Source organism: Lycium barbarum, chromosome 7 (genome assembly GCF_019175385.1).
Source record: "Lycium barbarum isolate Lr01 chromosome 7, ASM1917538v2, whole genome shotgun sequence".
NCBI classification, from domain to species: domain Eukaryota; kingdom Viridiplantae; phylum Streptophyta; class Magnoliopsida; order Solanales; family Solanaceae; genus Lycium; species Lycium barbarum.
In genome coordinates this window covers 19,304,188-19,316,862 of record NC_083343.1, presented here as the reverse complement: position 1 = coordinate 19,316,862, position 12,675 = coordinate 19,304,188, and positions in this window count along the sequence as shown.

Below are 12,675 nucleotides of genomic sequence, written 5' to 3'. Positions count from 1 at the left end.
GCCTTTGAAGGGTAATCGTACAAATGACCCTTATAATATTGAACAAAAGCCCTCTAACTTTAGTTATGAGATCAATGATTTAACTAAGAGTTACGAATTTCTGCTCCACTTCTAGTTGGGCACGTATTAAGAGTTGTGAAAAATTGGTCTAATAGTCTCTTTGGCCAAACTTCTAAAAACAACTTATTTTGAAAAGTACTTTTAAAAAAAATACTTTTGGCTAAAAGCAGTTTGTGTTTGACCAATTAATTTAAAAAGTACTTTTGAGCAGCAATTAATGTTTGACTAAGTTTTTAAAAAGTGTTTTTATATGTATTTTTCTCAAAAGTACTTTTTAAAAAAGTGTTTTTGGGCAAAAACTATTTTTTAGCTTCTGAAAAACTGCTTCTGCTACTCCCCAAAAGCACTTATTTTCTCCCAAAAACTTGGCCAACCACCTCATTTTATTTTTAAATAAGCACTTGTTGAAAGAATAAGTACCTTTGGGGGTAAAATAAGCTTGGCCAAACAGGCTATAAGACTTGTGGTTAGGGGTGGGCGCTCGGGCCATCGGATTGGATATAAAATTTTCGGTTTGGATATTCGGTTTTCGGATTGAAGAAATTACAATCCAAATCCAATCCAAATAAGTTCGGATTGGATTGGATATTTTAAGTTCGATTTCGGATTATTCGGTTTGGATATTTCGGGTTTTCGGATTTGACTCTTGAGACTTAAGGCAAACTTATTAGGAATGAAATTCATGTATTAGTTCCATAGAGCTAAATCTAAATCTTAATTGCTCAGTAAAAAAAGCATTCCAGTTCAAATTAGGATTAACAAATCCAAGTCACGTCCAACATAGTAAATCCATACTAAATAAAAGCATTCTGGAAAAGTGGAAATGAACAAAATAAAATCTAAGTAGTCATCTGGAAATATAACAAAGAACTCTGCCGTGGGTGACACTAACGTGAGACTTGAGAAGTAAGAAAACCCTATATTATATTTGATTTAGTAGAGAATTGTATATTGAATTTAATATTTTAATAGATAGGGCCTTAGGTACTAATCTATTGGACCTTTAGAAACTAGACTTATTAATACTGGGCACATACGATATAGGTGGTTTAGATAAAAGGTATAAAAATCTCGGATTTTCGGATATCCAAAAATCCATCATACTAAATCCATATCCAATCCGAAATCCATAAATTTTAAAAATAAAATACAAAGTCCAATCCATAATCCAAAAATCCAAACCAAATATTTAAAAAGTTCGGATTTTGGTTCGGATTTCGGATTGGCCCAAACTGTGCCCACACCTACTTGTGGTCCATATGCACGGTATATATTTTTCAAGTGCTAAATAATATTCAATTTTATAAAATTAAATTTGTTTCAAAATATTTAATTTTTTGTTTTAAAAAAAAACATTGAAATATTTGATGCTTAATTTTAACAAAACAAGAATTACGTACTTACTACGTAGTAATTTTCTTTCCCAATTTTACCCTTACTATTTTAATTAGTGGAGTATCAAATAAGTGAGATAGTAATAAAGAGGAGATAAATGATACTTTAAATTGATACTCATATAGTTAATTCTGTTAAGCCCCCGATTAAGATGAAAACGTCTAAATCTAAAAAAATATATGTGAATATTGATTAAAATATAAATACTGAATAATTAAAATTAATTTGTTTTACCCATATCTGAATATATAAATTTCTCTATATTTAAAAAGTAAGATATAATTCAAATAAAACACTAGTTAACTTAATACTATATTAACAAAATATTTAAAAAATTATATGGTGGTTGATGTATGGTGGTGTTTGTGTGTGCGGGATGTCGGTGGTGGTTAGTGGTGGTGTTGGTTGATGTTGGTGGTTATGGGCAGTAGCTAGTGGTGATGGTGGTTCATCGTAATAGTTAACCATGGTAGCTGGTGTTGATAATTGATAATTGTAGTGAATGATAATGGTGATGGTAGTGGTTGATAATAGCAGCTAGTGGTGGTGGGCACTGGCAATGGTGATTGATGGTGGTGATGGTTGTAGCCGAGAATAGTGTGTAGTGGTAGTTGATATTTGATAATGGCGGGCAACAATGGTTTTGTTGGTTAACAGATCGTAGTTGCGTAATGCCATCTTTCCTAAATTCCTTAAATAGATAAAATCTTTATGATATTAATATTTTGTTAGAGATCATAACATTTAGATCCATTAAATGACTGTATCGCTCGTAATGATTATGATTTGAAGAATCGACAGGATTCAGATTTTAAACAATAAATACACACTTAATGATTGAGACAATAATAATTAAGATTTTCTTAACATACATACATCGTATACGATAAGGTTATAACAAATTAAATTAAATAAGAGATATGTGAGAAGAAGTTTGCATGAGAAGAAGAGAGCAAAACGTAGCCAGGGACAACTTGCCGATACAAATCCCTGAGCAAACACATATATATATATATACGCAAATTACAAAGTGATACTCGGCAAGTCATCCCTGGCTGCAATCCACTCTCCATTTCTTCATGTAAACTCTCTTCCACAAAGAAATTAAGCAAACATTTCGTTTTCTTTTCTTTCAATATCTTGCATGGAGTATGGTCATAGATTGCTATATATATAGTACTTGCAAATTAAGTAAATATATTCTCATGTCCTCATTTGGATCACATTGCCTTTTCAAGCATCTGTGGGTCGTTTAACCACCCAGGGGGTCAGCATATTGCGTGCAGGTTTACGAGAACACGGTAGCTTTTGCTCAAACCTAGCTTATATATGTATTAAAGTATTCACTAAATATTTTTACTATGAATCCTATTATTATTATTATTATTATTATTATTATTATTATATATTAACTTGAAATCGTTATAGAAATTCATAAACTTTAAATTTAAATCCGACAAGAATTGAAGTTGCAACTATTCTTTAATAATTGAAATGTTTACTTGAGAATCAACCATTTGGACTCCTTACCGAGAGAAATCAGGGAGAAATTTTTTTGGATTTGACTTGTCACATTTTCTTTAATAATTGAGATGATCACTTGAGAATCAACCATTTGGACTCACTCACTAAGAGAGAACAGGGAGAAAATATTTTGGATTTGACTTGTCATATTCTGTCGTTTCTTATACAAAAGAAATGTTTCAATGTGTGTAAGGAAAAAAGCTCAAATATGCCGTCCAATTATTTGAAATAGTTTATTCATGTTACTCGTTAATAGTTGAATTTGTTTATGCCATTGCCGTGACCAAAAGTGCACATTCTTTCCACTTACCATTAACTCCTTAAATGACCAGTTTTACATTACCAAAATTGGACACGTGGCCTCCAATTAAAGATCCACATCATTAACCGGTCCCACCATACCAGAATACGACTATACACTGATGGTGTAAGCCTTTTTTTGTTTTTTGCACCGTCAGTAATTTTCAGTTTTATCTTTTATTTTCTTGAACACTGCCCCCGCTAATTGCTCCCTCCGTCTCTTTCTTTCAATCCCCTCCCTCACTCACTCATTCTAACTATTTGATCTCCTTTATCCTAATTTATCTTCTCTCTTCCCTGAAAGTTCAAAACAGATTTAAATAATTATTTGAACTCTAGAAGTTTAGTCATTTTAACACTAAAATTTTAGATGCAATTTTGATGTTATTAAAAATAATCAAAAGATTCTCTAGGGGGGGATTATATTTAGTCTTGTTTCAATGGGAAGAAAATTGTTTCTCCCATATCATGCAAACTTTATTCGTACTGGCCCTGAAAGTTCTGATATAATTTTAATATTGAGTTTATCATATTAAACTTGTTAATTACAAAAGTGAGATGAAATAATCTTTTTAGCTTAATCGCAGAATAAAAAATCGTTGGTGATACTTTTCTTATGTTAAAATATCTATTTAAAAAGAGTTATTTATGAATGATGGATCAACCAGAAAACTTCTCGATCTCTAAATCTGAAGAAAAAAGAAGAAACTTGAATAAATAGAGAGTTCCCATATGTAATATAGCTTGAGATTACTTCCATGGTGTAAGTATGTTATTGATTGCTTCAATGAAGTTGAAGAAACAGAACATGTAAATCGAGGAATGATTAAAACCAAGAAGATGGGTATCCTTTGTATTTTTTGTACTATAAATACGATCATAATGGTAGAATAATATATGTAGATTGTAGAGTCCAAGTTATCTTCTATAACCATTTGCCTTTTTTAAAACTTAAAACTTAAATAATAAATAATAAATAATAAAAATACTTGAAACTTACCTGCAACAAAAATTACCTGACCGTGTAAAAATAGCTTACACCATCGGTGTATATTAGTTAAACTCAAACCAAAATCCCTAACCACCAATGTTACTACTTCCTTTCTCCTCTTCTGATCGATTTCGAATGGAGAAGAAAATTAGTGATTGAGTTCCTAATCTTTATTTTAGATGTAAATGGATAAAGTATTTTCAGTGACAATTATCTCTAAGAAGCTCCATGTTATACGGACAAAGAGGTTCTACAGATCAACTTCACACTGAGCCTTCTGCGTAAAGTTACATGTTATCTTGGTGAAATAATTTGGTGTCTTTAAGTTCTAAAAAGTTCATTAATTCTCTCACTGAAATCTCTTAAAGTTGGCAGAAAAGAGTATCGCAAGGTGCAATCAACAGGAGAAATGACGGAAATAAGATTATATTGGTGTTAGGGTTAAAAGGGAATGGGTCGGGTTAATTTAATTTGGAATGGATTTTAATTTGGTGGATCGTTAGTCCCTCGTATTGTAAAATCGGCTATTTGAGATGTTAATGGTAAGTGGCATGAATGTGGACTTTTGATCACGGCAATGACATAAACGTGTCCAACTATTAATGAGTGATCTGAATGAGCATTTCAGATAGTTCGATGACATATTTAAACTTTCATGTGACAATGAGAGTTTCGTAACCAGAAATTTTCCAGTGAAGTGTATGAATATAAATTTTTAGGACCCTATCTAAAAAATAGTCAAGTTTTATAACAACATTTTTAAGTGTAGTTATCTCAGAATTAACTTTAGATATGTAGTTCTAAAATTAAAATCACAATTTGAAATTTCAAACTTCAAAGGGTCATTAGGTTTGAAGTTAGATTCTATCAAATTAATCAAACTTTAGCCCTTGGGTTTGAAGTTTGAATGAAGTTCTAATTTAGACCTAAACTCTAGCAAATTCTAATTTCATACTCGAGGATCAAAACTTGATTTGACTTTTCAAACTTTAAACCTTCATATATGAAGCTATAAGCTTTGACATAACCTAACTTTAGACCTAAAGGTTTGAGGTGGGGGAAGAGGTTCAACATGCAAGTTTCTCAAAACTTGATATATATATATATATATATATATATATATATTAAGTTTCATAGAAAGGAGATTCTATGAAACTTGTTTAAATCAATTTCACATCGAAATGAGAGGAGAATGTTAGAGGTCATACAAAGGTGAATTCAAAATTCAACTATTTGAAGCACTGTTTCGGTTAAAACTCAACTAAACAAAATCGAGAGATCCAACCTTGAGGTTGAAAAGAAATATCGAATCAAAGCAGACAATATCTTACTAGTTATGGTTTGACATTACAAAAATAAGGCAAGAAATTTGTTACTTATGCGTAAGCAAAAATAAGTTAAAATAAGGCATGTTAAAAATGCTTAATGATGTAAATGGAATTTATAATATAATTGCATATAAGTTAAAATCTTTTGAAATTATCGCTCTCATATTTGACTTTTAAAAGGTGTTGTCTCATTTATTATTCAAATAAAAAACAAGTACATCATAAATAAAAGATGGTGGGACAGACTCCCATTCTACCGAATCAGGCATAGAAACAGTCACCGAGCTAAACCTTTCTGTCTCTCCTACCTTTAATTTCTTTTGACTTTAGTACTTTCTTTCTCCCAAATTATGTGTTACTTTTTAAATTTCTTTTGACTTTAGTACTTTCTTTCTCCTACCTTTAATTTCTTTTGACTTTAGTACTTTCTTTCTCCCAAATTATGTGTTACATTTTTAATTTATTCCAAAATAATGATATCATGTTATATTTAAAATAACTTAATTTTAAACTTTTTATTATACTCTTGATAACATAAATTATAACCATAAAATTGTCTGTTTTATTTAAGATTCTATTTTTTTTAAATCTTTAATTTTTGATTATTTTATGTCCAATCAAAATAATGACATAACTTGAAATAAAGGAAATACATATTACTTGTATGTAGGGGTGTACATGGACCGGGTTGGTTCGGGTTTTTTAAAGACCAAACCAAATCAATTGCATCGTGTTTTTAAATTTATAAACCAAACCAAACCAATAAAAGTCGGGTTTTTCAACCTCGGGTTTTCTCTGTTTTTTCGGGTTGATCGGGTTTTTCGGGTTTTTTCCCGATAAAGTCTTCATACAAAACATATAACTTGTACTTCAAATATTTCTTTAGTCCTAGTAACATACGACTATCTAATTAAGATGTTTATTAAGAAAATAACACAAAACGTGAGATGAGAAATGAAATTGTACTAAAATATTGAAAGAAAAACATTTAGTGAAATTGCATAAAATAAAATGATCATAATCTAAAAGCACTAAGTCATGCTACAATAAATACGGCTAATTTATAAGACATGTAGAAAATGATCATAATCTAAAAGTACTAATTCATTCTAAAATAAGTACGGTAATATGTATTTACATGACTAGATATTAAAGAAAAAAAATAAAATTAAGTTATATATTTTCACTTTCTAAACTAATATAAAACTAAATAATAGATATCAACATTATTGTCATTCTAGTGTTAGATATAAATTACTTTTGTTAGCATTAGTATTGATTTGATTTTTGTTGAGTTTTATTTGAGTTACTAATATCATTGGGCTATAAAATTTGTTGGACCATTCAAAATTCTAATTCCTAACTTGAAATAATATGTTAAAAGATAAAAAAACTATGAAAAAGTTAAAGAAACATTTATAAATTACATTATAAATAAATATTTTAATGTATAAAATATGTTTGAAATTTTATAAATATAATGTCGGGTTGGTTTGATTCGGTTTGACTTTTTTTAGTTAAAACCAAACCAAACCAATAGTGTTTGGGTTTTTTTTTTTAAAACCAAATCAAGTCAAACTAAACCACTAGTCGGGTATTTTTCTCGGTTTGGTTCGAATTATCGGTTTGGTGCGATTTGTCGGAACGCTTCGTACACCCCTACTTGTATGTCTTTGCTCTTGTCTCTAAAGATAAAATCTCTATTCCGTCTACATTGCAATTGCTAGTAATCATCATCCAATCTAACTTTTAATATGTTGTACTAGCTAGTGTACCAAATATGTGTACTTGAATATCGATCATAACGTATCATGGGAGAGTGTACTGAAGAAATATGGATTGTGTTGCAAAAACGATTTAGCATAAACATGTTGGAAGGGGATGGGATTAGAATCTTTCAAAGGCATTTGTAGTGGACTTTAATTTGTCCATGCTTTGAGAATATGCAATTTTTTTTCCCTCTTTGTATATGCTTGGTCAAATTTGCGTGTCGTATATACTTTGGGGAGAATAAGTTCGTGGTCCTATCACCTATGTAGGCAAAAAGAAAGGTGAACTTCTCTGTAATTTCTGTTAATTTGAGCGTAGTCTAGCGTTGCAGGCCAGAGCTAGAAGAATATTAAAATAAATATTAAAATGTCACGCCTATGATTTAATATTGTGGCTTAAGACGGTTTCTGAACCCTTTTACTACACCATGAGAATCTTTTTTTTTTTTCATCAAGGGAATTCAACAGTTTTTATATAACAAAAAAAATATTTTCTACAGTGTGAAAGCTTATAAAGGGGTGGTTTTACTACGACAAGTGAAGCCACGGTGTATAATTTTCCGACAAAAGGAACTGTAACAACCCTTTTGGTCATTACGTGTGTTTTGACTGTTTTACCCCGTTGACCCTTCCCCTAGCCCCATTAACGTGATTTTGACCAAGGATGGGCGACAGGGTTCCCGAGGTCATCAGGCGAGATTTGATAGGACTTGAGGAAGTTAGAACCTTAAAGTGAAAAATGTTTGACCGATAGTTGACTTTTGGATGAACAGACCTTTTTCGGAATTCCGTCGATTTCATGAGGTCTGGAGGGTCGATTATGACTTGGTGGGATGTTTGGTTCGGTTCCCAAGGCTTTTGAAAGAGTTTTGTACCCTTGGTTGGAAAGTTGGTTTTGGCCGTTTGGGGGTTGACCGAATCAAGGTGACCTCCGTTGGGAATTCCGAGGCCACGGTTGAGTTTGTAGTGTGTTTTTACTTGTGTCTGCATGTTCAGTTTGTACATGGGAGGTCTCCCATGGATGTCGGGATTGTGGGTGAAACTTGGTGAAAACCAGGAAATCTGATTTTCTAGTGTCCCGCCTCTGCTGGAGTATGTCTGCCTCTGCGGGTCTGCCCACGAGAGACCTGGCCCGCAGACACGAGAAATGACGCATTTAATGAAACCCGCCTAAGCGGACGGTCATCCGCTGAAGCGGAAGGGCGAGAGCGGATCCTGGTCCCTGAAGGCGGGGATCGCTGAACAGATTCCTCTTATATTTTCCAATTCGAACCATTCTTCATTCATTCACCAAATTGAAGCGCTAAGAGATTCAGAAGGCGATTTGAAGAGCATTTGGAGTTGTATCATCCTTGAGTAAGTTCCTTTAACCTTGTTTTATATTTATTTACTTCCTAAGTTAGAATTCATGGTGACATTAAAGGGGTTAGTATGGAAAGTAAGTTGTGACTCTAAGTTTGCCATCTTGAAATCTTATGCTATAGAATTGGGTTTTTGTTGATAAATCTTGTTAAGTTGAATTCTTGGTTTGAGTAGATACTAGGTTGAATCATTCTAAATTTCATGGTTAATGATTTGGAAAGTTAGGATTTCTTCCTAATTTGGGGGTTTTTGATTAAGAGTTGAAATTGATGATTTCTTGAGTCTATTTAGCAATTGAGAGATAGTATTGGACTTCCTATGTTTGGATTAACCGATTTTTACCTAAAATTCCTATTTTGCCCTCGTGGACCCGATTTTTCTCTTTTAAAGAGTTGTTTTCGATTCGATTAGTACTATAGCTTTATGGATATCGTTAGTCTCTATTTCTTTTATAGAATGCGTTGTTGAATAGACTTCGATCTTTTAGAAGTTCTTTGGAAGGGCAAGCCTCAAGTTGGATAGTTCGTGGCACCCGCTCGGCATCGAGGTAGGTTACGGTTAACCTTTCGGTTAGAATCTAATTATCGAAGCATATGTAGAAGTTAGTTATTGACGGGGAAAGCATGCTAGCCCTTTGGGTATGAAGTTGGGATGGAATTCTATTAGGTTTGTTGTTGTTTGTGTATGCATTCATCTCTCTTTGCTGATGTCACTTATCATTGAGCGGGGAAAGAATCATGAGATTAGGCGTGAACTATGATATGTGTAGCGGTTCTATTTTTTCCATTCGTATTTGGACTTGCCTCATTTAAAAAGGAAAGTGTCCCGGAGAAGTACGGTTGTCAATCGTACCGAAAAAAAAGAAAAAATATACTTCTATGTGGATGGTGCTCTAAATGGACTTGTTTTAGAGTCGCCACCTAATTTTTAAGAAATTAGGAAAACCAATCCGAAAAGGGTTCATTTAAAGAAGTTAAGTTTTAAAAGAATCCTAATCTAACCAAAGTATGAGTAAGGGTTGTGGTGATCTCCCGGGGAAGGTGTTAGGCACCCCGGTATTAAGGATCCGTAAAATACGGTTGACCTACGGGTTCTAATAGTGAGCCTTTGTTAATATAAATTGATTGTGATAAAAATAGTTTTGTTTCATATTTCCGCAAATAGAAATTAGTCATTCATGCAAAAATACCATGTTTCAAGAATCAAAAGTAGTAAAATTTTACCCAAAATTAGGCGTTTAGGGTGTCGGCCCAGAACACTTAGGCTAATACCCGAAGGCTCTTAGCCTAAGTAGGACTCTACGTGTCACGACCTAACCGGAGGGCCATGACGGGTACCCGGTGCTAACCCACCCGGGCACCTCTTATTGTACATTCACATTTACATCTAGGTGAGCCACATAACTATATCGTACTTTCTATCCATCATTCATACTAATGTCATTGGGTAACAATACATTTATATCATCATCAACAACTATGCCCATATCAATGTACATAAGACGACGAGGCTATCAAAATGATATACAAAATATAAGCCGAAAAGGCTAAAGACATCTAACCATATACACATGTCTACAAGCCTCTAAGGAGAGTATGTCACATCATATAGGCGGGACAGGACCCCGCCATGCCCATAAATATGTACACAAAAGAATAGATACCAAAAGATGTAGCTCCGAATGAAATGGAGCTCCGCTACGTAGTTCCTGAGTAATAAAGCTATGGATCAAGCCTGTCTCCCTGGCCACTTGCGGGCATGACGCAGCGTCCACAAACAAAAGGACGTCAGTACGAAGAATGTACTGATTATGTAAAGCATAATCAACATCATTATAGAAGCATAAGAGATAACATAAGAAATACCATAAGATGGGAAGTAGTAGAACCATCGTCATAAACACTTACTTGTCTTTCATAGGGACCTTCCATTTGTAATGCGTGTTGTGTACATACACATGTACATATCCATACATCCATACCCGTATCCATATTCGTATCCGTATTTATATACATTTTCACATCCATATTCATATTCATAGTCGTATTCATATTCATATTCATAGCATACCCGATCATGAAGGTTCGGTGTTTCACATACCCGACCATGGCAAGGCTCGGTGATTATACATACCTAGCCCTACCAAGGCTCATGGTTATCCATACCCAACTGCAGTGGTGTGCGCGCAATACATATCATACCCGGCCATATAAGCTCGGTGTTACATAATAGTCATACATAGACACATATACATAAAAGCCCATAAGCATCTTTGACATCATTACTATCATCGTTTCATTATCTCTATCCTTAGAGGGTCACTCATCGTATAAGGAGTTTAGTAGAATCATAAACATAACGAGAATCATGGCCTTTAGTAGCTTTAAAGATAGAATCATTTGGAGGTCAATATAGACTCATGAAAGGATAGATATATAACCAAGGAGCCATGCCTTATTGAAAGAAGGGTTAGCCTTACATACCTTTTCGTTTAGCTATTCTATCGCTTGAATGTTCTCCTTCAATGCTCACGTTTCTACCTTCATTAGAGTTTATACTAACATTAGATAATCGATAGCTTAGCATACTTGACTAAAGCTAGAGAAAATTGGGCAGCATCTACTTTGTTTATACAACTTCCTCCATATCATACATCAACTCCCAAACTTCTATAATAACACTCTTAACATCATAAGCAATAGTCTTTATTCACCTACATTATCCATATTTCCTAATTCACTTCTAATCATCCATATCCATGGTCATAACACACTATTACATTCACTCATATACAATGTCTATCCCATGTTCTTAATATCATTTATAACATAATTATAATCACAACATACCAAGAATCATGACTCATTCCAAGCTACTACTCAAAAATGATAATATTCTCACATTCATGACCCATTTTCTATCTCCTTCTACAATCCGAGTCTTTCAACCTCTCAATAATTTAAACAACATGGAATGACCATAAAACTTACCTTAGATGGTGTAGGATTGGACTTTGGGTGGAAACACTTCACTTGAGCAAAACCCTAGTTCCACTTCCACTTGGGTTTCTTGTCTTGGATGAACCCTAATGAGTTTCTTACACTTGATTCTCTTGGTTTGATGAAGTTGATCATCAATTTCCTTTGAATTCTTGTGGGAGAGGTGTGGAGAAATATTCTAGAGAGTTCTTGAGAGAAGGGGAGTGAAGATGAAATGAACTTGGTCCTTTTTTTAATAACTCCCAATCTGTCCCGACTCAGTTCTATGGACCAACATACGGTCCATATAATTTATATAGACCGTATGTCTGGCGGTAGATTTGGTCCAGAGAGGCTGCCATTATAGGAAGAATATACGGCCTAACATACGACCAGTATATTTTATAGGGCCACTATGTTGGGCCATATAATGCCCAGCTTTTCCGAACTCGTTCTGGTCGACTCGTTTGATCTCCAATCCTTATGGAACCTTCTTAACATTTGTTTAGCACCTCATTAAAAATATAAGGGACGTTATAACTCTTCTCTAAACATCACTAAGTCATCATTAATTCGTTACTCGTAAATCTCTTCGGATACATAACGTATACCTTGCCTTTCTTGGCAACCTTTCTTCTCTTACCTCAAATGTCTTTGAAATCTCAATTAGGGTCATCAAATGCTATTTCTTACTTATCGAAATATCGTAACTTTGTGCCCTTCGTTAGTTTATTCACTGTGCCTCAACGGAGAATTTTCCAAGGTATAACACTAAGTAAGTCCACCCAAAAAATAGTTTTGAAAAAATGTTTCGAAGTATAAGAAAATAGTTTTTTTAAGAAAATAATTTAGAGACACTATTATAGTCCATATAATATTCTACATATGTATATGTGTAGTCTATTTTTTATTTCTATGCTTTTCTAAGTTTTAGTCTTTTTAATTTTATTTTATCCTAAGTCTAAATA